Genomic DNA, 23,862 nt, shown 5'->3' on the forward strand with positions numbered 1-23,862 from the left:
CGCTATAGAAAACTTGAGAAGCAAACATACAGAACCATTCCAGATTTATCTTCTAAAGTTCTTTTCCTACAGAGGATATAGAATGCCTAGATGTCTAGATATATACTTAAAATACTTTTGAACACATGGTTTAAGAAGTGATGAAAGAATTAATATTTGCATAATAGCTACTAAAAGGAGCCAGTGTCAGGCCCATTCCCCCCCCCCATAAGCAGTGTTTTCCTGAACCAAACTTACCTCAGCCATTAAAACCATTCAAAATAAGACCCAAAACGACCTCAACACCATGATGGAATCACCTACCCACTGAAGAAAGAGCTTCATTAAGACAACTCCAGGAATATAAATAGCCATTCTGTTTTTAAAGCCCTTAATGGGAGGTAATTATCCGACCTTCTGCATTAGCTCATTTCAGGACTCTAAAATGCTTCTCACACTGTGACTGAGGGAAAGCATCAGAGTTTTCCTTCTTTCTAGAAGGTATACAAAAGAAAGAATATCCTCAAAACCAAACTTCTTTTTACTTATCAAAAAATATTTGGGATGCTGAATGTTTGAGTAGCTAAAGACAACTGTGTGCTTAATATGGTAAAACTGTTAGTCAAATGCAGGATTTTCCACATGTTACAATTTTACGTAACTATCCTGATCTTTCTCTTCACACAGAAATAAAATATATTCATGTAAAAAACATCAGCATACTGTGATTATTTATATCAAACCTATGTACAGAAATACTGCTCCCAATATATGGGATTAAGAAAGTGTAGAAACTCATTTAATCAAATGCCATGAATGTTCTTTTGATCAGAGAGAATGTTAAGAGAAATGTTTTAGTAAATTGTACTTAAGGATCTCGACAATGATTCAGGGAGATTAAGCTGTCAGTCTGTGACCCAAGCAAGACATTTTATATTTATTAATTTTAGGGGGAGGATGTGGACCTTGCTCCAAATGATACAACAGACCTTGAAGACTCCCTGTGGAAGGCATCACTCTCCCTGGGGAATAGAAAGGGGATGGAGTGGGGTGGGTGGGGAGAACAAGGGAGGGCAAGAGGGTGCAGGAACTGGGATTGATATGTAAAGCAAGCTTGTTTCAAATTTAAATAAAAACTATATAAAAAACAAGTTTTTAAAAATAAAAAAGAATTAAGAAACAAGATCCCCCCCACCCCCAAGAGGTGAATGCATAGAAAAGTGAGAAAAGTATTCCAGGCCAGAAATCTGTGGAGAAACAGGAACAGAGACATCTATACATGATACTGTATGTAAAAAAGAAAACTCCATTCAGGTATTTTAGATGTTTCAAATTGTTCTTTTTAAGAACTGTGTGTCTTGTGATATATCAGATTTTGTTATATCATCAACATCCATGTCAAAGAATACATTTATTTTTAGTTAAATGAGGACATGGGACAACTCAAAGATAATGTTAACAGCAGTTACAAGACTTATGGGAACAATGAAAAATAAACTTCAATGAGAACAGATAAAAAGGAGGGAGAGATAGTTCTGGGTATATTGGCACAGAAGATAAAAATTTTGCTACAGGTGTTTTCCTTTGGGTCAGAGATTGAGATGGCAGCTGTTATCACTAAATGTAATCTGGGGTCACAAATCATGATGAGTTTCTATTGGTTAAATTCAACTTTATGTGAATTTGAATAAGCCTAGTTTAATTTTTATTCATTCATCCATTCATTCATTTTTAAAAATATAATGAGATAAAACAAAAACTATCCTATCAGAGTTGGGCAAGACAAACCAACAGAAGAAAAGGAGTCCAAGAGAATACACAAGAATCAGAGACCCATTCATTTTTACACAAAGGAATCCCATTAAAAACACTAAACTACAAGCCATAGTATAAATGCAGATGGCTTACTGTACACCCATGCAGGCCCTTTTGTATATCACTTCAGTCTCTGTGTGTTCAAATGAGCTTTCATCATATTGATTTAGAGAGCTTGTTTTCTTGGTGTCCTCCATCCCTTCTGACTCTCACACTTTTTTTATCTTTCCTTCCTTGGAAGTCCCTGAGCCCTGAAGAGAGGCATTTGATGGAAACCTCCCATTTAAAGCTGAATGTACCACGGTCTTCCACTGTCTGTATAATGTCTGGCTGTGAGTCTCTATAATTGCTCCTATCCCCTACAGAAGGAAGCCCCTCTGCTGATAGATGAACAAGGCACGGATTTATGAGTATAGCAGAATGTCATTAGGAGTTATTTTATTTATAAATGGTTTTTGTTTGTTTTTTTTTTTTTAGACCAGTATTACTTGGTTTACCCTAAGTCCCTGGATTATATAGTCGTAGGGTGTTGATCACTTAAGCAGTGTAGGATATGGGTTCCATGTTGTGGAATGGGCCTTAAGTCAAGTCGGTTATTGGTTGGTTATACTATTGTAAATAAAGGGTTTGTGGCTGGGAGAACATGCAGAGTATCTTCCTGTACAAAACAAACAAACAAAAATGCTGGAAGGTAGGGGTAAAGGCTCAATGTAGGGACAAATGCCACATCTTCATATTCACCTTCAGTTGTATAGGTGCTGCCTTCAGCATTGGAGCCTTGATGTCATTTTATAGAGAGAAACCTATAGTGTTGGCAACAGCTTTTGCTGTTTGGGGATTCCCATGGGCCATTTTGTCCAGCTCAATTAGATATTACCCAATCCCATTGACAAGAGATGATGAGTTTGGGCTCTGTGTCCCCATGATTTGTCAATTTAATTTAGACTGTTTTAATTTTATTCATCTCTCTCTTTACACCCACCATAATCCTCTTTACACTCTCCCTCATCACTTTACCCTTCCATTCCTCACAAACACACTATCCTATTTTTCCTTTCCTAACAAGGTCTATCTGTTCCATCTAGTTCGTTACTCAGTGCCTATCATCTGTGGTTTTATGGATTGTAGCTTGGTAATCATTGGCTTAGTAGCTAATATCAACATATAAATGAAGAAATATCATATTTGTCTTTCAGAGTCTGTGATACCTTACTCAGTATGATAGTTTTTCTAGTTCCATCCCTTTGCCTTCAAATATTATGATGCCATTGTTTTTAATGGATAGTAACATTCCTGTGTAAAAGCACTACATTTTCCATATCCATTTGTTTGCTGAGGGACATCTAAGTTGTTTCCAATTCCTGGATTTTATAAACAGAACAGCAATGAACATAGTTGAGAAAATTCCTTTGTGATAGGATAAAGCATCCTTAGGTATATGCCTATGACGGGTATATCTGTATCTCGAGGAAGATCAATTTCCATCTTCTTGAAAAACCACCATACTGATTTCCATAGTGGCTGTACAAGTTTGCACTTCCACCAGCAACGGGTGAGTGAATGTTCCTTTTACTTTTTTGTTTGTTTTTTTGTTTAACTTAAGCATTCTAGTAAGTGTAGGAAGAAATTTAAAAATATTCTTGATTTGCATTTCCTTAATGGCTAATTATGTTGAATATTTCTTAGTACATCTCAATCATTTGAGTTCCCTTGATTAAGAATTCTCTGTTTAGAGCTATAATTTTTAAATGGATTCTTTATTTATTTGATATCTAGTTTATTGAGTTCTTTATATAATTTGGTATTAGCCCTCTATCAGATGTGGAGTTGGCAAAAAAAAAAAAAAAATCTTTTCCCATTCTTTAGGTTGCAGCTTTTTCCAAAGGCAGTGTCATTTTTGTCATTTTTCATTGTGTTAGTTAGGCTTTCTATTGGAGTGATGAAGCACCATGACTATAAAGCAAGTTGGGGAGCAAAGGGTTTATTCATCTTATACTTCCTGTTGCTGTTCACCACTGAGGGAAGTGAGGAAGGACGCAAACCCTCCACCACTGATCACAAATTGAGAAAATGCCTTATGGCTGGATCTCATGGAGGCATTTACTCAACTGAAGACCCTTCCTCTCTAATGACTCTAGCTTGTATCAAGTTGACACACAAAACCAGACACTATAGTCATGCAGAAGTTTCTCAGTTCAGTGGTATCTCATTATGAATTGTTCATCTTGGTTTCTGTACAAACAGTATTCAATTTAGAAAGGTTTCTCTTGTGCCAATAAATTCAAGGCTATTCACCACTTTCTCTTCTATCAGGTTCAGTATATTTGATTTTAGGTTGAGTTCTCTAATCCATTTGGAGTTGAGTTTTGTGCAATATGATAAATATGGATCTATTTACATTCTTCTAATAGCCTAGTTGCATTTTAACTATTGATTTCAGTTAGAGTTTTTAGTAGGAAAACAACAAATTTCAACAGTGAAATGCAGATTTGGTAAAGTGAATTACCCTGAAGGAAGTCTGTCATATAAGAATGAAAACACTTCTATAATCAGAGAAAAGGAGAGAACTGAAGAGTTAAGAAAAAAGGAAAACAGTCAAAGGCTTAAAGAAGTTCATCTTGAAACACCAGCAAGTAGTCTGAATAGCAGAGAACTGGGAACTGGCATAGGTTTGTACTACTGGGAATCGCTACTCAACTTCAGGAGAGCAACTCACTGATTGTTCATGAAACAAAGCTTGCTAAGTCCTTAACAATTTAAGATTAGCATCTGATGCAGCAAGATATCAAAAAAGGATTTTCTAATTCTAGTTCCCAGCACAACATCAGTTTGAACAATATTCAGGCAGGAGTATATCTTCACATGGGCTAAGAAAGCAAGGAAAGATAGTAAACAAAAAATATAAACTGAAAAGAATTGCAAAGGCAAGTTCATATTATCCACATCACCATCAACACCTAACCAGGTGAAAGCAGGGGAAATGAACAGGAAGTCAGTATCAGATTTGCCTATTACTGCAACTCAAGCCCCGCCGAAGTAAAAGCAAGTGTTGAGTATGAAATTACAGCTGATATTCTATGTCAATATTTTTGTTCTTGGAGGATTACAGCTTCATTCCCCCCACACCATAAACCCAATTATCAGGTCCACAGAGGGGAGGCAGAATGGAGCACTGCCAAGATAATTCCAAAATGCCAGGTTCATCCACCTGCTGACTCAGGAAGATCAGCCTGCTTGAACATTCTAGAAAGTCCACCAATGGCTTAAATCAGATGGCCTGTTTGAAATCTCTTGATGAATTGGATGCTGAAGGCATTCCTATATAAAGGCATTCTTCAACTAATGGCATAATTATTCATATTTTCAAAAGTACAAATATAAACATAAAGGAAAGACAAATAAAACAAAAGTGAATAAAAAAGAGAATATAACACATAAAAATAATAATAATAATCTCTCAGAAGAGAAGTGGACCTCAAAGAAGCAGAGGTACATAAACTGTTTACAACTAAAAATTATTTCAAGTAATCTCAGACCTTTAAAAATACATAGAAATTATTTAAAATAATTATAGGAATGTGGAAGCGTTTGAAGCTATATATTTGTTTAAAAGTAAATACATAGAAATTATTTAAAATAATTATAGGAATGTGGGAGAGTTTGAAGCTATATATTTGTTTAAAAATGTGAAATATAAAAAATATGAAAGAATTGAAAATTCCATATGAATATTAAAACTGACTAAACAGAGGAAAGAATTATTATAATCGAAGAAAATTTACTGAATATATATAATAGAGATGAAAGAATAAGGTCCAAATGGTCAAATAAAGCTCAAAAGGTATATTGCATATAGGCAAAAGAGCATTTGAATAGTAGAACCCCAAAAAGGAAACTAAAGAAGTGCAGGATACACAGCTAGTTTAAAGAACTGATAGTGAGGTCTAAGGATGCAATTCATTGGCCGAGCAAGAGCTTTCACTAAGCATGGAGGACATGCTGGGTTCAATCCAAGTCCTTCCTTACCAGAAGGAGAAATAACAGAGTAAACTTTCTAAATACCGGTACACTTTTCACCTACTATGGTAATGGAGTACCTAACAAACAACTAAAAGAGGATCTATTTTGGCTCACAGATTGGGAGGCATCAATCTATGTTTTTTTTTTACCCTTGTTGCCAGGACCCCGGGGAAAGCCAGAGAAGGATGGTGGAACAGTGTGGCACAACCTTTAGTGGGCCAAGAAGTAGAGAAAAATGTAAAATGTACCCGTGGAGCAGTATAGCATAAAAATTCGGTGAGGTTGGTTTTTTAATCTGATAAAATGTTATTATTTTTAAAGTGTTGTGTGTTGTGCTATATTTTAGGCAAGCTTCAACATAACCATAAAGCAAAAAAAAAAAAAAAAAAAAAAAAAAAAAAACTTATAGAACACTGTTTTTCAACCTGTGGGCAGAGACCCCTTTGGGGGTCAAACTACCCTTTCACATGGGTCGCCTAAGAGCATTGGAAAACACACATATTTACACAGTTATAAAGTAGTAATGAAAATAATGTTATGGTTGGGGTGGCCACAGCATGAGTAACTGTATTAACAGGTCTCAGCATTAGAAAATTTGAGAACCACTGCTAAAGAAGCTAAACAAAAGGGAATGAAGCATCACTAGAGAAAAAGATCTAATTACAATGAAACACATCCAGACTAGAAGGAAACAAAGGATTTACAAAGAAACCAGGAAACATTAACAAAATGACAGTGTTAAGTTCTTACCTATTAGCAATTACCTTGAAAATAAGTTGATTAAATTATCCAATTGAAAGATTTGGAGTGGTTGACTGAATTTCAATAAAGAGAATCTAACTCTATACTGCCTTTAAGATACTCAATTAACTTTTATAGACATCCAAAGACTAGCAGTGAATAGAAGGGGTTACAAAAGATATTCCATGTAAACAAAAATTAAAAGGGAGCAATTCTGTCTATATTTATAACAGATGAAATAGACTCTAAGTCAAAAACTATTTTAAAAAACAAAGATAACTCTTATACAATGATAGGGTCCATTTACCAAGAGGGTATAACCCTTGGATGTAAATATACAGACATCTACGTCCAATACTATGGCACTTAATTCAAAAATAAGAAATTATCAATCCCAATAGAGTTATAGGTGCAGAGACTTCAGTCACTATCACAATTTCTAAAATGATCACATTGTCCATGCTGAAAATATAGGCTATATATGAAAACAAGAATATATCAGGCTTAAGCTAAAATTTATACCAATGAACCTATCATATAAAGATAACCTTCACCCAACTGCAACAGAATATAACTTCTTGTAAAAGGTACAGGGACAGTCAAGCAGATGTTAGGCTACCAAATGAGTCTTAAATTAAAAAAGAGAACCAATCATATTGAGTAATTTTCTGCCCACACAACATGAAAGCAGACATCAACAGCAGGAAGAATGATGATAAGATTTAAAAATATTGAAAACTAAACAAAAGAGGCACAAATAACCAGTATATAAATGAAGAAATAAGAAGAGAAATTGAAATTTTTCTTAATGAAAATGAAAATGGGAACTAAAAGTGGGTACCAAAGCTTGCTAAATGTTTTTTAAAAATCTTGAACAGCCTGAGGACATAAAAAAGAACAAACTTATCTCATTTTGAGGGAAAGGTAGAAAATAATAAAGATGAAAACAAAGTAAATGCAATGCAGAGAAAAAGAGAAAAGATTGTTAAGACCAAGGGTTAGATTGACAAACTTCAGTAAAATATTAAAACAAAGAAGATTGAAACCAATAAAATCAGAAATGAAAAAGGACATTACAAGTAATACAATATTCATACAAAGGACCTTAAGATATGACATGAGCAATGCACTAACAATGAACACATAAAATCCATCAATACCACAGCATAAATAAACAGAAGATCTGAACAGTGGATGTGGAAAGATCCGGTCAGCAGTAAAGTATCTCTTCTTTGAGAACAGCCCAGAATGTGGAGGATTCACAACTGAATCCTGGCATCCATTCAAACAAAAACAAACTTTCAAACACTTCATAGTAAATTTGAAGAAGAGAAAAGTTACATATTTATCTTATGAGGCTTGAAACTACAGGAAAATATCTTTGATAAAAGTGGGACTAAAAATAATACAAAAGGAAGTAGCAAATCAAATTTCTAAGTATACTAAAAAGTTTATGCATCATGACCAAATAGGATTTATCTCAGAGATGCAAGAATGGTTCAGAATACATAGACCTGTAGATACCATAAAGATAATGAAAAACAAAAAATGTATGCTCATTTCAGTAGAAGTTGAAAACACATACTAAAATAACAAACAAATTTTTGGTTAGCATTCACAGAAAAAATATACAACCACCAAAAGATGTGTATGACAAGCCCACAGCTAACACAGTCACCAGTAGAAAGTTGAAAGCTTTGTGACGTTTATACAATAAGACTCTTCCCATTTCTCTTCCTCATATCACTGGGTGGCATAGTTCAGCAATCACGTTAAGATAAAGTAAAAAGAACATCCAAGTAGAAGGAAGGAAGTGAAATTGAAACAAGTTTAAGAAGAATTGTTCTTGTACCAATACATTCTGTACTATTCTAAGTATTACTCAGATTTGTTCATGGAATATGGCATTCTTCACAGACATGGAAAAAATAATTCTGTTTTTATCTTTTAGTTGTAAGTTTTCTTTTTTTCATGCAATATATTCTAATCACACTTTTCTCCTTCACCAACTCCTCCCCCCCCCCTCTCTCTCTCTCTCTCTCACACACACACACACACAGGCAAACAACAACCACAAAATCAGAACAAATTGTCAATTTGCATCTTCCTAACTGATGCACTTTACTCCCTTTGTCACTAACAAGGCTCTGACACCATGCAGTACAGCTATATGCCCCTGGAAGGCAATGGGAATCATACCTGGAAACAATGACAAGGAGGCTACACAACTTCTCTTAACACAGTGGCTCTCAACCTTCCTAATGCCAAGACCCTTTAATGCAGTTTTTCATGTTGGGATGATCCCTAACCATGCAATTATATACATTGATACTTCATCACTGTAATTTTGCTACTGTTAAGAATTGTAATGTAAATACCCATGTTTTCTGATTGTCTCAGGTGGCACCTATGAAAGTGTCATTGCACCCCAAAGGGATCATGATTCATAGGTGGATGACCACTGTCTTAAACTATATAAATGTTTGCATGTTTATTTACTCATAAGCCATACTCAACATGCATGAAATTTTTCTACTGAAAGTGGATGAAAACAAGAATTGGACACTTAAGCCATTTCAATACCTAGGGTATGTTTGGGGATAGAAGCTCCCTGGAAAGTCATATTTTACTTGCTTATTTATTTCATAGCTTTAAGCTATTTTTTTTTTACTATTTTGTTCTTCATGTGTAAGTATATGTGCTCTTAAGTTTTCCTGATGTAAGAATATGTAATTCCTTGTGTCAGTCATATTTGGTGGGGGATTATTCAAAATATGAAGAGAGAATTGTTTTAGTGTAATCAAGACTTTTCACAAGTTAGGAAACAAAAACTTAGTGATAACTTTATAGCAGAAGATTTTTTATCACAGCCTTACTAGCTGCTTCTAAACATTTTGAATACTTGGAATAAAATTTAATCAAGGCCACTGATTCTATTAACATTTCATCTTTCCCTATTTTTCAGTGACATTTATTTATTTACTTCTTTCTTACATTACAACCCAATCACAGTTTCCCCTCCCTCCAATCTTTCCAGTCTTCCTCCACACCTCCTCTTTTAAATGCGTCTTACTTATTCATGAGTTATCACTTGAAGCCATTGTTATATCTATATAGATTGAATTCTCATAATAATTCCAGATTTACCTGCTCGGCTATTGTTTAAGATATATAGGTGAGAGATAAGCATTTTTGTGTTGGCCTTCCTAGGAGTGAGGCTATATGGTGTGTAGCTCTTCTTCACTGTTCTCCACTAGCTTTGTTTTATGTACCACAACTTTAGAGCAACTCAGGGTTCCACATATTTGAAAGAAAAAGCAATTAACAAAATGCTGAGCGGCTTGAAAATGAAGAGACCTCAGCTTTCCACTATTCTGTCTTATTATTCCTGTATGACTTTCAGAGGCAACAATCATATCACTGCCCTTCCCCACACCAGTGAGAGTACCAGTGGAAGAGAACATTCCTTCTAAGGATATGTTCAGTGGTGCCAACCACATTTATTATTAAACATGAGAACTATATGTAAGTTATGTCTTCTGATTTCAAGTATTTTCTGCATTTCTCATTATAAAATTAACCTTTTTTAATCTAAAATTTTTTATAAGCACAAGGCAATTTAGGGAAGCTAAAAGTTTAAATGTATGATCTCTCAGACTAACCTTCCAATGATTCTTATTATGCATTTAAAAAATATATTTTTCTAACTCCAAACTTAGTATTGGAAGAATAATGGGAATCTCTTCTTTTTTGTGTAGTGCTGCATCAATCAAACACAAATATTTCACAGCTGTTCTTGTTCAAAATAAATAAATAAATAAATAGATAAATAAATAAATAAACCTCAGTTTTTTAGCACTGAAGAGGATTTCTATTCCAGTGAATGGTTCATGGCCATCCAGTTCAATTCTAATTTACATTTCTTCTTCTTCTGGCACCCCCTAAAATTGACATGTATTTTATACTGAAGCCTTATTGAATCATTAAATCTCACTGCATATGGGCACTGCCATTTTTAAAGTGAGTAGCTATTTAAATATGGGGAATTCTGCCCCCCATTTTGAGCAGTAGTTGTGTTTAATTACAAACATTCTACAGCACTACCTAGTGTGTCTTTTTTAGTGATTTTGTGCTTGGGTTTATGCACAGGCAGATTTTTAATTCCATCACTTCCCTTGACTAATTCTATACTGCTCTGTTAATTGACTTTCTATACCTCCCTTTCATTATCTGAAAACATTAACATTAACAAAGCAAAATGGCTGGATGAGATTAAGGTAAAATGAGATCATGGTTATAAAACACTTTCATGGTGTGGGTGCATAGAAAAATTCTCAATATATTTTTATAATTATCATATTATTGGCAAATTAAGTAGATAAGTTTATATGACAAAACAAAACTGTCATGTTAAATTAATTCTAGGCAGGATACTCTACACCTATGCTCCCCAAACATCCCATACATACCCTGTGTCATCATTTCTGTCTTCTTTGTGGAACACCCCATAAGTTTAAATGTACAATCCCTGATGCATTCCTTCTCACAATAGGTTGTGGGAGAGCTGACTTGACTGTGCTGTTATCCTCGGCTGTTCTTCAAAAAATAACTGTACCCAGTTGACAAAGTAACACTATATTTCAGAAGTTGCATTCATACACTCCTGTTAAAGGGTATTCTTTACTGATACCACTTAATAGATGATCTTAAAAATAATCCTATGAGCTGTAGTTATTTAAAATGTTCAAAATAGGATGTTTCTTAGGCCTAATGAACCTCTTTAAAGTTCTTTATCTCCACTTACTTCTGATCAGATAACACTTTAGTAAACTCTCTTTTCAACTAAATTAGAGTTTATACTTTTGGTGATCTCTTGATGTACTCCACGTGACCCAACACGACAGCCACAAGAAGGTACCTTCAACTTACCTTCAACTCATAGAACAACTCTATTTGCTGGCATAGAAACCTCATACTTTCATAACTTATCTTCCCTTTATCATTCTCCTATAAATTATACCACACAGTATTAAGAATATAATTCACCCATGTGCATTGTGTATAATTTAGGTAAATATAAAATAATATGATTCTAGAGGCTTTATTAAATAGCCTTTCTGTTATTTGTCCCCCATACCTCCTTGTCATTCTATATTGACCTCCTTCTTCCTCCACTGGTTGGAGCACCCTTGCTAATATTCCATTGCCCACTTCATATTTCCTGTATAGACACACACACACACACACACACACACACAAAACACACACACACACACTTACAGTCCCACAATACTTTTCCTTGTTTCTGTGTTTGTGTGCTGTACACTCACATCTGAGATTTCAGAGCAAGAAACTGCTGCCAAAACAGAATATGCAACATGTACCATCTGTATTTCTGGATCTGAGTTATCTCAGTCAGTATTACCTTTCCTAGGAATGGTATATAGCTGGATCACATTGTAAATTTATTTTTAGTCTTTTGAGGATTCTCCAGCTGATTTCTAGAGTGACTGTACCAATTTGCATTTAGTTATATTCTCACCAACAGTAAATGAAGATTCCTCTTTCTTTACAACCTCACCAGATTTTACTCTCTCTCTGTCTCCCTCCCTCTCTATCTCTCTGTCTCTGTCTCTCTCTCTCTATCTCTTCCTCTCTCTCTCTCTCTCTGTGTGTGTGTGTGTGTGTGTGTGTGTGTGTGTGTGTGTGTGTGTAATAAAGGACATTAAACCACTCATATTGACAATATTCCCTGCAAGAACCACACACTAACAAATTCTAGTCCCAGCAAATAGAAGTCGTCCTTTTGAATGGTTGATCAGAATAGTACAAGTGACTCCCAAAACAATGTAAAGAATGTATGTTTCCTTGGTTATATCTCATGGGTAGATGAGGGTCCCTATTGCTGAAGACACTGAACAGGTAGGGCACTGGGCTCCAACAATTTGAACTGGATCTGACATGAAAGCCTCTTTCCTGTAGTCTAGCTTGCACAGTTCCAGAAAATGTTATGCAAACTACTAAGGGAGGAAAGTGATTAAGCAGCCCAACTCTCCCTGTATGAGGAAATGTCCTGAAAATCACTCCTAAAAACCAGACAGGAACTAACACATGTTATAAACATGAGGAAGTTTCAAGGTATCTTACAATATAATTCAACCCTATGCTCACAGTAACTAATTGTCCTTGCTTCTAATGCCCCATCCATCTTTTCCTGTATGTATTTTTGGTACTTGCATAACATTGCAATCTTTGGAATTTTGTTTAAGATTAGAATTGTAAATTGAATATTATATTCCTTTATAAATTAAATGTTGTGTCAGGAGAACATTATGACAGATGTAAGTGAAACACAGCTTTTGCCCTTAAATAGCTATGACTATATATTTGAAGCAGCCAGGAAAACACAGTGTATATAAAAGTAGAATAAACAGTTGTTGAGTCAAAGAACCACCAGCTGTGGGAAACTATGTCTTATTCTACCATACATGATTGGGAATTGCACCAGAATTTTAAAATCTATGAACACAAAACTATACCCATGGGCAACACAGAAAAAAGTGAGGAGCATAGGAAGAAACACAAATTGGTTGAAGTACTGGCTCCATTGCTTCCAATTATTTGATAAAACTACTTAATATCTTGTGTTTTCTTCCTCATTTTTACTGGTGGTGATGACGCCCCACTCACAGAGAGCAAATACATGTACAATGAGAATTAAATTTAATCTATATCTAATGTATATCAATATTCATACTCAATAGAAATTACAAAATATTCTAAGAATATCACACCAAGACAAATAATATATATCGCTAATTATTTGTCATGCCTATTTTTCTATTACCATATTTGAACTAAGAGATTATGCCTTCACTACATCTCTATACGAACATTCATTTTATACAAGAAACAATTATGTAAACTGAAGACAATGGTATACATCATTTAAATCAAGAGTATTCATTCTATTTTGTCTTACATATATTCTCTGCCAGCAAATTGCTAATCACTAGAGATACTTTGTAGAATGCCTTCATAGCTTTAGAACATTGAAGATAGCCATAAAGAAAAGCACCTGAACACAAGATACAGTGTTGCAAAATAAAATTTTGTGTAGAATCTAGTATGTAAAAGATGTATAGGAGCACATAGAATCCAGAAAAGATGTCAGAGAAATAAACATTTGAAAGGGGCCAAATGCAGGGCTGGTGAGGTGGCTCCCTTGTTAAGAGCACAGAATAATACTCTTGTGAAAAAACTAAACTCAGCTCCCAGCACCCACTTCAGGCAGCTCACATCCACCTGTAACACCAAACACGAGATATCTGATGATGCATTCTTCTGGCTTCAGCAAGCATGTGTGCTCATGCACATATCCACACAGGGATGCACATGCACACACATAATTAAAAATGAAAGCAAGTCTTTTTAAAATTCACTTTGAATATGAAGAAAATGAGGAGACAAATCTGTAAGCGGAGTGAGAGTGAGGCAGGGGTCGTCTCTGCACAGCTGACCCCCGAGCATCTCTTGAACTGCCTGCTCTCTCTGTTCATGGAATTTCAATAAAAGAATAGTGTTATATGAATAAACTCTTCATAATCACAGATCAGGTACCACTATTCTCTTCCTATATTTAGAAATATTTCATATTCTTGAGAGAAATGACATAGTGGGGAATCTTGACTTCACAAAAATGCTAAATTTCTGCAATTTTGTGATAAACTATCTGAACAGTAACAGCTTCTTAACCTTTGTTTTTAAACAGCTGCCTTTGCAATCACTCCCTTGCCTTGCTGGGTCCTCTCATCTTTCATGCACAAAACAAGTCAGTCAGCAGCATCATAGCAGCATTATCAGCTGATACTGCTCCAAAGCCCTCTTTTTCCTAAAACTCAGTCAAAATCATTCATAGGATGGTCTTCAAAGCCTTCCTTCACCCTGAATCCCCATGAACCCAGATCAGAGACACAGAATATAGTTACTTAGTGCCAATGGAAACTCCTTAAAGGAGACAAATGTGTCTTACCTAGACCTCTGCTGCTAAAGAAGGACCTATGGAAAGAGGTGACTTCAGTCAGGATAATAACACTAGAAGAGATAGACCATTGACACAGTGGCAATTGCCACATGCATTATAGAATGTTTCTCAGGCAACACAAAGATGAAAAGCCCATCATGTCCTATCAGTACCTAAAGACATAGGCTGATTTTTAAAGGAATGAGTTGTGTGCATATGTGTGTGTGTGTGTGTGTGTGTGTGTGTGTGTGTGTGTCTGAGAGAAAGAGAAAGAGAGAGAGAGAGAGAGAGAGAGAGAGAGAGTAAGTGAGATAGATTAGATAATTTCTTCTGCCACATAGGTCTTCAAATGTGGTAGCAAGTCCCTTTACCTGATGAGGCATCTTATTTGCCCTATAAGTTTATGGAATGTTAAAAATTAATGTTTGCTCAGCAACTTAGCAAAATGAGCATAAATTAATATGAATATCTCAATAAGATATTTCTGCTGTCTTATTGACATTCTAGCCTAAGAAAAAACATTAACATGTGAGGAAAAATAAAAGGCAAAACTACAGTGAAGGCACAATCAATTCTATTTTAGTGAGCTTCCACACAATGAATCTAAGCAATATATCTTAATATATTAATAATATCAGAAATTTTATCCTAGTTTTCAAAATGATGGTTGGCTTTGGCCAAGAAAAAAAATACAAAAATGGAGGAACTGTTTAGTTGTTTGCTAAAAATAATGCAAACAAAAAATATATGATGTCCAAGGCATCTCATCATTACGAAACACCTGAAAAATTCTCCAAAGAACTCTTTATTAATCTGAAGATAGAATTAATTACAAAAGATTCTATGAGACTGTAGATAAGCACTTTTGCACTTTAGAGGTCATTTCCCAGAATTTAGAGAGAAATGGAGGTTACCTACAGTAGAATGTAGGATAGATGATCATTCTTTGAAAATATGAATGACAAAGACATTATGAGTCTTCATCACAGATTATGGAAAAATCAACCTGGTTCTCTCCAGGAAGATTCACAACCCTCTGACTAGTTTTCATAGCACTGGGAGGTGCTGTGAAGGCTACCAGAGGGAAAAAATAATCATCAATACATCCAGCTGTGAACCAGGCAAGCAACCACTGTAGGATTCTATAGATGTAATCCCACTTCTGACACCAGAAAACGCGGTTAAATAAGGATCTGGATAAATAGGCCGAATAGATGTTTATTCAGGGAGAAATAACTTACAACCTAGACAGATGAACACCAGGAAATTCAACCCGATCCTCTCCTGTCCAAGTCACGCCAGAAAGAGAGCCTTTCCTGGCTCCCCTCCGACCTCCTTCCACAGGTCACTCCGCCCATGGCTCCACCCCCCAATGGGCGTGGTCAGTACCACAGACCGACTATCTCACTACAGTTTTGTTTGTGAAATTAATGTTATAGGAGTAATTGACCACTTTGTTATTAATCTAAGGCCCACTCTATTAGATGCAATCCATACCTGGCACTGTGAGTGTGGCTGAGAGTGTCTGGATAAATGTGTCATGATCTCTAGAGAACATGCTAATACTATTATTATTCTGTTAAATGAACATAGTACTAAAATTACTCTGAATGACTCACTGCTATACTCACAGAGCAGCATATCTCTCAACCCTCTTCAATAAACATTATTCTTTTAGCATATTATAATGAATACAGAGCACACAACTGGTCAACGTGTAGAAAACAATGGGAAGTACTCAACACTAAATGGTGTGCATATCACACCTTTTCCACCAAGGCACAGGATTCTTCCAGGAAGAGAGAGCAGAAAGATGGTAAGAGACAGAGATGGAAGACAACATAAAGGAAACAATATCTCCCAGAAAAAGAAAAAAAACATGGCAGCTGAACATATAGACTCACAGAGTTTCTGACAACATGCATAAGACCTGTGTAAGCTCAAACCAGACAAATTCCAAGGTGGGCCTTAAGTGGACACAAAATCCTAATACTAGCTGAGGAGCTATTAGCATTTGATAGCTGATGGGATAGGAGGAGTCAGTTTTCTTTAACTGTGTATCCTCCTGGTGTGCCTGCTATACAAACTATACAACTATTCTACTATACTTCCAGGCAAACAGATCTTATTCCAAAAAGTAGCTGGGAAACACACGTTAGATTGGATGAGTTTATAAGTAAATAAATAAATAGTAAGTAAGTAAATAAATAAATGGAAGAAACAACTAGGTTGGGTGAGTAAGGAATTAAGGGTAGACAGTGTGGATCTCAGAGGAATTGGGGAGAAATGAATATTGTAAAAAATGTAGTCTGTGAAATTCTCAAAGGATTAACACAAATATTATTATAAAAAGAATTTAAAATGTATTTCTGTAAGTTATTTGACAAGTTATTCCCAGTAATCATATAGGAAAAGTGATACATGACCTTAACAGAAGAAAAAAAAAGTTTACTAGAAATTCTAAAATGCTTTTTAAAAGAAAGGAAGACTTTGTTAATCAATAGGATAAACCTTAAAACTGTCACTTATCAAAATTAATGATTTTTAATAAATTTATTTAAATAAAAAATAATCTTATTTTACATGTCTATCCCAGTTCCCTCTCCTTCCCATCCTCCCATTCCTCCTCTGACCCCCCCCATCCTATCCCCCATCCACTCCCCAGGGAGAGTGAGGCCTTCCATGAAGAATCATCAAACTCTGTCAATTCATTTGTGGCAGTGCCTAGGCCCTCCCCTGTGTGTCTAGGCTAAGTATCCCTCCATGGGGAATGGGCAACCTAAGACCATTGGAGTAATATACACACATACTGGTTACACTGCCAGAGACCCCATAGACTGTTCAGGGCCCCCTAGCTGACACCCACCTTCAGGGGGCCTGGTTTGGTCCTATGCTGTTTTTCTAGCTATCAGACTAGTGTCCATGAAAATTTAATTAGTATCAATGCTATACCTACAAAGTCTTAAAAATATGGTACGAAATTGTGTGTGTGTGTGTATACACACACACACACACACACACACACACATATATATATATACATATATATATGTATGTGTATATATATATATATACACACGAAGAACATACTTTTTAAACAGACACTAGCAAAACAAAGCTACAACAAAAATACAAAACATATGGGATCAGAAGAAAGATGGCAGAGACAAGTGGGAAAATAACTGAGTCTAAAAATAAATGCAAACCTGTAGAACTCCTGTTTCATAGGGAAACTAGGGTGCTGGAAGTGACATGCTGTGTATCTACTTCAAAACATACTCAAAATCTTGACTAGATACTCAAACAGGAAAAAATAGTGAAGTTAAAACATAAAGTCAAATCAGAGAGAAAATATTTGTAGCATTTGTGATAATATCTATATATCCAGAGGAAAATTGATATCAAAAATTTATTTATCTTAACTAAAAATGAATTTAAGACTCAAAATGCCAATGCCATGTAAAAATCTAAAAGCATTTTTTGAGGGAATAATTTGAAAATTATAAGTATATTAAAGATGCTTAAGGAACCACAAATTAAGAAACTGAACATAGAATACAACCTTCAATATAGCATTTAAAGAGACATGATCAAACTTGAAAATATTGATGACTACATGGAGCCTTGGGAATGTCTGTATGGAACTTCTAGGTTTATAATATGAAAAACTTAAGGAAAAATCAATATAACTAATTTAGAGGTCTATATATATATATAGATATAGATATATAGATATAATGTGTGTGTGTGTGTTTGTGCGCACACACACACGTGAGCAAATGCCTGATAACCTAATCAGTCTAAACATAAAAAATAAACAACATGAGTTCTTTATTGGGACTGGAAATGGCTCAATGGTTAACCCACTTGGCAGCATACAAACATATATAACTGCCATTCCAGAAAATACTATGCCATCTTCTGACATCTAATGGCACAAGGCATTCACAGAGTACTCATACATAGATATTTTTAAAAAATTTTAAATAATACATATTTTAAAAGAATCACGATAATACTGTTTCTAACAAAAAGAAATATAGAAACCACATGCATTTTTGCCAACAAAATAATGAGACTTATCTTTATTCATTTCAGTAGAATATTCCATATTGGAAAGCATGACAAACTAATTGGAACTGCATTTATAAACAATGATGAACCCCAAAACAGTTTATTAACAAGGAAATAAGATGTCAGCGTATACCTTCTCATTATATAAAGTTAAAGCTATACAAAACTAAACAATGTAGTGTCTAAAGTTATAAGTATAGGTACAAATATAGATACAGTAAAAATTATTATTGCAATTGCCAGGCATATTAGGACATACTTTGACTACATATAGCTAGGAGGATGAGGCAGAAGGATTGCAATTTTAAAACCAGCTTGAAATATTCACATTAAGCTGGGCAATGGTGGAGTATGCCTTTACTCAGGAGGCAGAGGCAAGCTGATCTCTGTGAGTTCTAAGCCAGTCTGGTCTACAGAATGAGTTCCAGGACTTCCTGCAAAGCTACTGAGAAACCCTGTCTTGAAAAACTAAAGAAAAAAGAAAAGAAATATTCACAAATTGTATCTCACAAATTGTAAGAGAACAATTGCACTTGAAACAAAGAAAGTATACTTATAAATACTGTATAGCAAAGCAAAAATCATTAGTATATTCTAAGTCATTTTTACAGTAAATCGATGTTTAATTTCTTTTTATTGCTTCTATTTTTTGTGATAATACAATTACATCATTCCCCCCTTCTCTTTCCTTCTTCTATAAGCCCCTTTCCTCTCCAATGTGCCCCTTCGTGTTCTCTTTCAAATTTATGGTCCAGTTTTTCATTACTTGTTGTTAGATAGAAAATATACACATAAATATATCCCTAAATACCACCTGTTCAGTCTTCACCATGCTATTTGTGTGCATGGTTTCTGGAAAGACTATTTTTCTTAAACTCTGCTGCAATTTTGGTATTATTTCTGAGACTTTTATATTATACAAGACCAAAATTAAGACATCAGGTTGAATAAAAATGTTCTTCTTCAAGTATCAGTATATCAAAAACTACACTTATACTAAAACAAAAATAAGTACAGTCATCAGGGAGAAAGAATACTGTAACCAAACCTGGAAGACAGAACTTAACAGAAGAGACCCTGGAATGGAATCAAACTGACAGAGGAAAAAAACCTTAGCCCAAATTGTCCTGAGCAAAAGCTAGTGCCAAGGTGAGAACTTTTCCTCCCACAGGAGCTTCCAAGGAACCCCAAGCTCAGAGTCAGCATATTCAAAGGGCAGACAATGGGTACAATTAAATAGAAGAACATTAGTCAAAAGCAAGCACAGCGCCAGGATTGGCTCTCCTTCCTCCAACAGATCAAGAAGACAACTGCAAACACTGGCATTTGCTACTGAGAATGACGCTTTCAAAATTATTTGCAAGAAAGGAGAATCTTTCCTAACATGGTTCTAAACCTAGGTATCCTGGTCAGAATAAAAAACAAAGGGAATGTCCACCATGTCAGGGAAAATAAATTAATACCTTATGAGTTTGTAAGACCTGGGTGAGATACTCTGAACTTGTCTCAGTGAGGATCTGTTTGATGTTTTTGGTGCAAAAAGATTATGTTGTGAAGGTAAGGGATAATTAGTGATATATGCACAGAAGAACAAGCAGAGAAAACTAAAACAATTCAAATAAGGGGCGAAGGGATACATGCAAGTGAGAACAAAATTACAAAGCTCTGTAAGTAAAGCTCACACCTGAAAAATGAATTAACCAAAAGTAAGAAGCAGCTATAATGGGGGAGGAGTGGAAAGCAAGGGGCTGATATAAGAGAACAAAACATTCATCGGTCAACGTAGGAGGCAAACACCACAGGCGGCAGCTAAATATAAAAGAAAGAAATGGGAGGAAGGGAAGGGCACAGCTAATCATGATATTTAGAGACATGTGTGCATAGCTAGAAGACTGCTGGAAACATAGCACACTGTCTCCAGTGGGTTAGAGAATTGGCATATGGCCCTGTTGTTCTCGTGAGAGGCTAGTAAGTATTTAAAATTTGTTCTCTGGGGGAAAAATGCCCAGATTTGTGGTATATGTGCCAAAAGACCCACACAAACTGGCAGTAGCCCATCAGTGTTTAGATCCAAAGTTGAAGCTTTTGTTACACTTGATGTTAAACCCTATTCATATATTATTTTGATAAGCAAATTTTAGTAGTTAATTTAATAGCTTAAAGATTAAAAATAATTTAAAAGAAGCTTTCTCATAAAATAATTAAAATTATGAAATACTTAAGAATTCATGATATGAAACAGGTTAAAGTCATTGAGTCAGGGTAGGGATAGAAGACATAAAAGAGAGAGAGAAGAGATCATAAAAGAGAGAGCCATTATTGGTTTGAAGAGAAAACTGAATCTAAAGAAATGTCTAGAGACCTACAAGACTGACTCCACCTAACAATTTGAGAAACAGTGGAAAGGCTACCATAAATTCCCTTAACTAACTTATCCACAATCATGGAGCCCTCATCTAGTACCTGTTGGAAAGAGAAGCGAATACCCATAACTAAACACTGAGTCGAACCAGAATCCAGATGCAAAGAGAGAGGACAAGACCAGGTTGCAGAAACACATAGAGACAGCTGACCTGAACAAGGAGGAGCTAATGGGCCCCCAGACTGATAGCTGGGAATCCATCATGGGACTGACTCTGACCCCCTGAACATGGGTCTCAGCCAGAAGGACTGAGCAGTCTAAGGGACCTCAGACAGTGCAACCAGGATGTGTTCCTGGTGCACAAAAGGACCTTGCAGACACATCACCCATGGAGGGATACTCCCTTAACCTAGAGACAGGAGAGAAGTCCCTACTTCAAATGACTTGTCAGATTTACATGACCCCACCTGGATGGCTTAGCCCTATATGTGGAGTTGGGGGGAAGTGGAGGGAAGGGTGGTCAGGATGCATGTGAGGAGGAAAAAAACAGGTCATCTTGAAGACTGTGACAAACCTTGTCTGAAGATATTTTCTAAGACATGGAAGAAGCTTTCTCATACACAGACTGTGCAGAATCAAGATTATGAAGCTCAGCTTAATCTAAATTTATCAAATTATTCTAAATCTTACCTGAAAGACTAAGAAATATAAGGTAGTCATTAAAAATAACACATGAGAACTTTACTATATGGTAAAATACCATAAGGCTATATTTACTTAAATATTTCATTAATAACTAAAATTTTAATGTATTAATTCACAAATTGTGGTTATTAGTGATCAACAGAGTATATTAATATAAGGCAAAAATTTAAGAAAATAGATCAATGGAAGAAAGCAAAATAATTTTACAACTGCACATATATTTAATGCCTAATAAATGTAATCTTAAGATGATGATAAGAAAAAAAATGGACTTGTCAAGAGTGGTGAGAGCGGGGGGGGGGAGACACATACTTCAACAACAGATCACTTGGACAGCATGCAGAAGACCATTAGTGTAATCCTTAGCATCACAAAGGCACAGAAACACTGATAAAATTATAAGTGTTCTAATATCATGATCAGTTGCATATATAAACTTCTGTTTCATGTATTAGAAAATCAGCTTAAATTCTGAAGACAAATAATAAAACATTTTTATTTATTTTACATAACCAAGTCCATTTAAATGAAAACCAGCATTTATAGACAATATTTGGGAATTTGGGTGACTTTCTTTCCAAACTAATTCCTGCTGGTAAGGGGTGCTGTCATGGGGCATTCTAAGAAGATGCAGAAATCCTGGCTGTAGTCTGAAAGGTTGAATAAAGCATTTTTTAATTTGGAAGCATTTAAAATGCATATTTCTCTGTAAATATGAAGTTAAGAACATCTCCTTAAATTAATCATAAAATCCCAACACCTTAAAGGGAAAGTTTACAGTGACATAAAATAAAACGTAATCATTTCTATGAAGCAAAACATTGCACAATCAAAAATTAAAAGGGAAGTAGCAAATTTGGAACAATAATTTGTAATATACATAGAGCCAAAATTTGCACAGCAGTTTCTCAAGGCAATAGGAAAAAATAAATAATGGGACAGAAGAGTGGTCCAAGGACATAGTCAAGCATCACAGAATATATGTGAATAACCAATGTAGTGTATTTTAAATACTTTCAACCTCATTAATAACTCAGAAAGTATAAACTAAAAAAATATAGCTTTAGCTGTTGTATTGGCAAAATTTACAACATATGGTTAATACCGTTTTTGTTTTTTTTGTTTTTTTTTTGTTTTTTTAGTTTTACACTGCAGATAGAAATATGTATTGGTACAATTGTTCACAGGTGAATTTAGCAATGTCTGTATAATGTGATATTTATGTTTTCTGGTTCACAATATATGAATCAGGGTGTGAATACCTATTTGACTACATAGAGGTACAAATCACCAGGGAATTCTCATTTCTCTAGTTATCTACATAGATAAGATAATGAACTATTTTTTTTTCCAAATTAAAACTGTCTAGTCAGTCTGAAGTTTGATAGCAAGATGTTTGGATGTTCAGAATCATCAATAATAATTATAACAATTAGTCATTAAACACTTCGTCTTTAGCTTATATAATTTTTAGTAATTATGTGATTGCTCTTATGTGAAAGTAGAACAGATGGAAAAGAGTGTTAGTATCAGTCACCCACTGCTTGCTGTACATCTCAAACTATGCTAACCCATTTAGAGATGCTTTGTGTCAGAGCATAGAAGTTTGGAGATGAAGATACCAATGGTTAGAGAAATTGAGAAATTTGTCAAGGTCACACAGCTTATTACAAGGTATTTCAAGCCCAGGTCTGGATTTCTCAAAGGGTCCTAAACACTATGTTGTACCTGTAAAATACAAGCAAAAGATGTTCTTCAATGGGTAAAGAATAATGCATATAAAACTGATTTATTATGAATTAAAATATATAGAATTAACTAAAACATCAAAATGATTCATTGAAAAAATGCATAAAACAATCATTCACTAAGTTAATGGGCAAAGTACTGTACAAATAAAACAAAAAAAAGTTTTAAATATCTTCTTTCTTCCTACTAAGGGCACATATATTTATTACATTTCCCAAAACACAAGTATTTATGAAAAAAATGATACAGTTGATCCCAAGATAAGCAACCCAATAATTCCCCATTCTTCACATATTTCCCTGAATATTACAATTTTCATATGATCAATTCTATAATCCCTTGCTTAACAAGAACATTTAAGAGAGGATGTGTTCCTTGGTCTCTACATCGACCA

General features: G+C 35.0%; 1 protein-coding gene across 1 annotated transcript in view; it reads right to left on the reverse strand.

Moving 5' to 3' along the window:
- Nxph1 (neurexophilin 1) overlaps positions 1–23,862 on the reverse strand; it is a 292,761-nt gene that overhangs the window by 69,726 nt on the left and 199,173 nt on the right. The gene's annotated exons all lie outside the window — the stretch shown is intronic.

The sequence above is a fragment of the Phodopus roborovskii genome, unplaced genomic scaffold (genome assembly GCF_943737965.1).
Source record: "Phodopus roborovskii unplaced genomic scaffold, PHOROB, whole genome shotgun sequence".
Lineage (NCBI taxonomy): Eukaryota > Metazoa > Chordata > Mammalia > Rodentia > Cricetidae > Phodopus > Phodopus roborovskii.